The sequence below is a fragment of the Rhipicephalus microplus genome, unplaced genomic scaffold, assembly GCF_043290135.1.
Source record: "Rhipicephalus microplus isolate Deutch F79 unplaced genomic scaffold, USDA_Rmic scaffold_1174, whole genome shotgun sequence".
NCBI classification, from domain to species: domain Eukaryota; kingdom Metazoa; phylum Arthropoda; class Arachnida; order Ixodida; family Ixodidae; genus Rhipicephalus; species Rhipicephalus microplus.
Window position 1 is genome coordinate 10001 of NW_027465713.1, and position 5045 is coordinate 15045.

Below are 5045 nucleotides of genomic sequence, written 5' to 3' on the forward strand. Positions count from 1 at the left end.
CACAAGGCTGGCAATCGGCTTCCCCGCTGCACGCGTGCGGCGCACAACCGGTGTGACGTGGAAGTGACGGGACACGTTCGTAAACCCATCGCGAACCGAGTACGACGCCCTACCAAGTGCGCCCGCAACCCTGTACAGGGTCACATCTTCACAAGGCTGGCAAGCGGCATTCCGCTGCGCGCGTGCGTCGTCCGAGCAGTTGCGTGATAAACGACCGTGTCGAAAGCCCAAACACCGCCGAGGCCAGTCGCCGCCGCCGCAAGGGCAGCCACGCAGCCTGGCGAGAGGCATCGTCTCGTGTAGCGTCGCCCCCGCCCCAACTGGAGTGGCCCAGTTTTTTGAACGGGACGGGAACTGCGAAGCACTTAGACCGACGGCGGACTACGACGAGAACGCCTTAAGCTTCGCCAACGTTTCGCCAACTCGTGCGGGAGACTTTTTCCGCTTCGCGGCAAGTCGTCGCGCCGTGCTCTCCGCATCAACCGCGTACGCAGCGAACCGCAAACGTCGGGCGCAGCCTCCTCACCTCCCTGCGCTTTGCGCGCGAACGTTCCCTGTTCGCGCGGCAAAGCCTGGAGGAGGCACGGCCCCGCAGCGTGTTCGAGCGCCCGGTCTACGGGACACCCTGCTTACTTCGAGGGCAACAAGCGCAACGCAAGGCTGCGATCTCGCGCACTTTGCGCACGGCTGGAGAAGCTTTGCTGGCCGGCTTTCGCTCCTCGTGTTTACCGTGCGTTAAAGTTGCGCGTCCGTGGCTCTCGCAGCTCTTGCGCGCCCGGTCGCAGAGAGGAGTACGCAACCTCGACCGCACTTTCCCTGCAGGCTTCCTTCCGACTCGAAGTCCTGCGGCGGTCTCAACGAGGTGCCACATCCTCAATGCAGTCGGTCGCCCCCGTTTCGGTTGGGCTCTGGCACGACGGTCGCCACCGTCTCGCCCTTGAGTGGCCGCTGTTGGCGCTCGCTGTGAGGTGTTCAGCGTGCTGTCCGTGTTGCCGACGCGGTCAAAACGAGTCGACGGCTCACGTTCCCTTGTGCGCCGAAGGCTCTCTTGATATGTGATCCGACCCTCAGACAGACGAAGCCAAGGGAAGACCCAAGGCCGCAATGTGCGTTCAAAGAATCAGTGCTCAGTGTGTCCTGCAATTCACACCAAGTCTCGCAGCTGGCTGCGTTCTTCATCGACCCGAGAACCGAGTGATCCACCGCTTAGAGTCGTGAAAAAGTGTTTGTTCAATTCCGTACAGTCAAAACCAAACGTTTCTGGCACTCGGCCAAACAGTGGCCAAGAAGGGCGCTTTTCAGCGCACGCTTGGACTCCAAAACTCTGCCGCGCCTTTTTCGGCTGCCGCAAATCGAGCAAACGGTGTGTTTCGGACGGCGTTTCGCTTCCGCTACTTGCGAGTGCTTTCGTGGTCCACCCCTCTATAAATACTCGGGAGGCGTCGAAGCCGGTTCTCCAAGCCGGACCCGTAGGTATCGTTGTGTGCTCGCTCTCATTGGCCCGCCTAACCAGAAAATGCCTGCGGTACACCCATTTGGATAAGAGTGCACGCAGATGCGGGCCTCGACGGCTACACATTTCCTCGGGCGGCCGCCTCCCGGCCTCCGTGGAGCGCGGGATGCACGGTCCCATCGACAAGCCTCTCCCGTTTTTACCGTGGCGTCGCGGTTCACCACGGCGGGCGGGTCGGTCTCCTCCGCATAAAAAGGGGGACCCCCGCTTTTTGTTCCACGAAATCGCACAAGCTTTTTTCGCATCCACGGTTTGCCACCGCACACCAAAATGCCGATCCGGCTGCCTACTTTAGCCAACAGGTGGAGCCAGGCGCGCCGTACTTGCGCGGCACTTCCCACGTCCACCGAAGTCGGTGCCAAGGACCACTTTCGGCGCCGGAGCCGCGTACGAGCCTACTCGAGGCGGAAGAACGAAGCCAGCAAGGGCCTGGCCGCAAGTGCGTTCAATTGTCGGGACGTCCAAGTCCCTCGTTCTTCCGTGCTTCCTCTTTCGGCAAGTCGTTGCGGCACCTTCCCAAAGCGCGCAGACCCGCTAATCGCGACGAGCGCGACGTGGCCGTGCCGCCTTTCCCTCGGCAGCAAGCAAAACGCCTGGCAACGTCGACGCTCCCCTAACCGCGATCTCGCACCGTGTTTCGTGTGGCGAATTCAAAAGCCGGCCGGCGCTGCTGCAACCATTACGGTCGGTACGCATACGCCGCGGAGGGCGGGACGGTCATCGGAGCGTGCGGTTCCTCCATCGAGTACTGCGCACCTCGGCCGTCGCATCGCCGTGCCATGACCGGCCGCGCGTCAACGCGAACCGGTGCCAGCGAGATCCCTCGCCTGCAAGAACCGACCGGCAGCCTCCGTCACCCGAGGACGCGGAGGCGCTTGCCGCGGACGGCGGGACGGTATGCACTGGTGCACAGCGGACCCGTCACATCGCCAGTTCCTTGACCGACCGCCGACGCTTGTGCCGTTCCTCTCGTACTTGGCAGTCGCCGCGCGATTGTCGGGTCTCGTTCTTGCACGCTCGAACGGTCGGGAGGGCACTCGGCTGGCGTTTCGGGAACGCGCAGCCTCGCCTTCTACCGACGTAACCACGACTCGCCGTTCGCGCTCCGCCGCTCCTGTTTACAGTACTAGGCGGTCCCGCAGCGGTCGGGTCGCGCATTTCGAGCGCTTCGAGCCACGGTGCAGTGGCGGGTCGAAAGCCGACCTATGAGTGCGTTGCGCCGTTTGTACCCGCGTCCGCCACCTGGCCGACCGTCCAAGGTCGCGGTGTTGGCGTCCGCTGGGCGCAACAATTTGTCACGGGGTGCCGCTCCACATTCAGGCAGCCCCGTGGGGAAAAGCCGACCCCGCGTCCAAACGGGGTCAGCGGCAGAAAGTGTCGGGCGCAGACGCAGCTGAGGCGCTCACCCTTCACAATCCGTTAATGATCCTTCCGCAGGTTCACCTACGGAAACCTTGTTACGACTTTTACTTCCTCTAAATGATCAAGTTTGGTCATCTTTCCAACAGACCGGCGCAACCGAAAGGCCGCGCCGGACATCGGTCCGAAGACCTCACTAAATCATTCAATCGGTAGTAGCGACGGGCGGTGTGTACAAAGGGCAGGGACGTAATCAACGCGAGCTTATGACTCGCGCTTACTGGGAATTCCTCGTTCAAGGGGAACAATTGCAAGCCCCTATCCCAATCACGAAAGAAGTTCCACGGGTTACCCAGTCTTTTCAGACAGGGATAAAGACACGCTGCTTCCTTCAGTGTAGCGCGCGTGCGGCCCCGGACATCTAAGGGCATCACAGACCTGTTATTGCTCTGTTTCGTGCGGCTAGGAGCCGCTTGTCCCTCTAAGAAGGTTGTAAGGTGCTGGGAACCCCGCACCTATTTAATAGGCTAGAGTCTCGTTCGTTATCGGAATTAACCAGACAAATCGCTCCACCAACTAAGAACGGCCATGCACCACCATCCACCGAATCAAGAAAGAGCTCTCAATCTGTCAATCCTCCCAGTGTCCGGGCCGGGTAAGTTTTCCCGTGTTGAGTCAAATTAAGCCGCAGGCTCCACTCCTGGTGGTGCCCTTCCGTCAATTCCTTTAAGTTTCAGCTTTGCAACCATACTTCCCCCGGAACCCAAATACTTTGGTTTCCCGGAAGCTGCCCGCCGAGTCATTTGAGTAACTCAGGCGGATCGCTGGTTGGCATCGTTTATGGTCAGAACTAGGGCGGTATCTGATCGCCTTCGAACCTCTGACTTTCGTTCTTGATCAATGAAAACATTCTTGGCAAATGCTTTCGCAGTAGTTCGTCTTGCGACGGTCCAAGAATTTCACCTCTAGCGCCGCAATACGAATGCCCCCGTCCGTCCCTCTTAATCATTACCTCGTATTCCAAAAACCAACAGAACAGAAACGAGGTCTTGTTCTATTATTCCATGCAAGTTTATTCAGGCGACTCGCCTGCGTTGAGCACTCTAATTTTTTCAAAGTAAAAGCACCGGCCATCTCGAGGCACACAATGAAGTGCACCAAGAAAGAACCGGCATGATGTTCAGTCCGAGCCGTCGCATCGGGTAGATGCACTACTCGTCTGGAACTGAGATCCAACTACGAGCTTTTTAACCGCAGCAGCTTTAGTATACGCTATTGGAGCTGGAATTACCGCGGCTGCTGGCACCAGACTTGCCCTCCAATTGATCCTCGTTAAAGGATTTAGAGTGTACTCATTTCAATTACGGGGCCTCAAAAGAGTCCCGTATTGTTATTTTTCGTCACTACCTCCCCGTGCCGGGAATGGGTAATTTGCGCGCCTGCTGCCTTCCTTGGATGTGGTAGCCGTTTCTCAGGCTCCCTCTCCGGAATCGAACCCTGATTCTCCGTTACCCGTAACAACCATGGTAAGCAAGTAACCTACCATCGAAAGTTGATAAGGCAGACACTTGAAAGAAACGTCGCCGGCTCGTGGCCATGCGATCAGCACAAAGTTATCCAGAGTCACCACACAATACGGGCCGAAACCCGATCGATCTTGGTCTAATAAAAGCACCCGTTACCCAAAGGGCTCCAGGCTCACTGCATGTATTAGCTCTAGAATTGCCACAGTTATCCAAGTAGGAAGAAACGATCTAAGGAACCATAACTGATTTAATGAGCCATTCGCGGTTTCGCCTTATTTCGGCATGTACTTAGACATGCATGGCTTAATCTTTGAGACAAGCATATGATTACTGGCAGGATCAACCAGGTAATCGTTCGACTGCGCGTCCGTCCTCGCCCTCGGCGGGCCGGACGCAGTCTGTGTGCGGCGGAGGCCACCTTCAGGCGCCCCAACACGCTTATTTTGCACTCCGAGATGACGGCGTTCGAGCTCGCTACGGCACAACCTTCCCGAAAGACGAGTGGGAGCCGTGCGGCAAGAAGCACGTTCATGCTCGCTCTTTTTCGTTGCATCGACTCGGTCGCGCCGTGCGGGTTGCCCAAGCCCGCTGCACTGTCGGTGGACCGGCCGGAACTAGCAACGGAGCCGAGACTGCAAAGCCGCCAG

General features: G+C 58.4%; 2 non-coding genes across 2 annotated transcripts; both read right to left on the reverse strand.

Moving 5' to 3' along the window:
- Positions 1 to 1061: 1061 nt before the first annotated feature.
- Positions 1062 to 1214, reverse strand: LOC142796134 (5.8S ribosomal RNA). Its single transcript, XR_012893568.1, has one exon. It is a non-coding gene; the product is annotated as a 5.8S ribosomal RNA (ribosomal RNA).
- Positions 1215 to 2933: 1719 nt separating this feature from the next.
- Positions 2934 to 4748, reverse strand: LOC142796135 (small subunit ribosomal RNA). The gene has a single exon (XR_012893569.1). It is a non-coding gene; the product is annotated as a small subunit ribosomal RNA (ribosomal RNA).
- Positions 4749 to 5045: the final 297 nt, after the last annotated feature.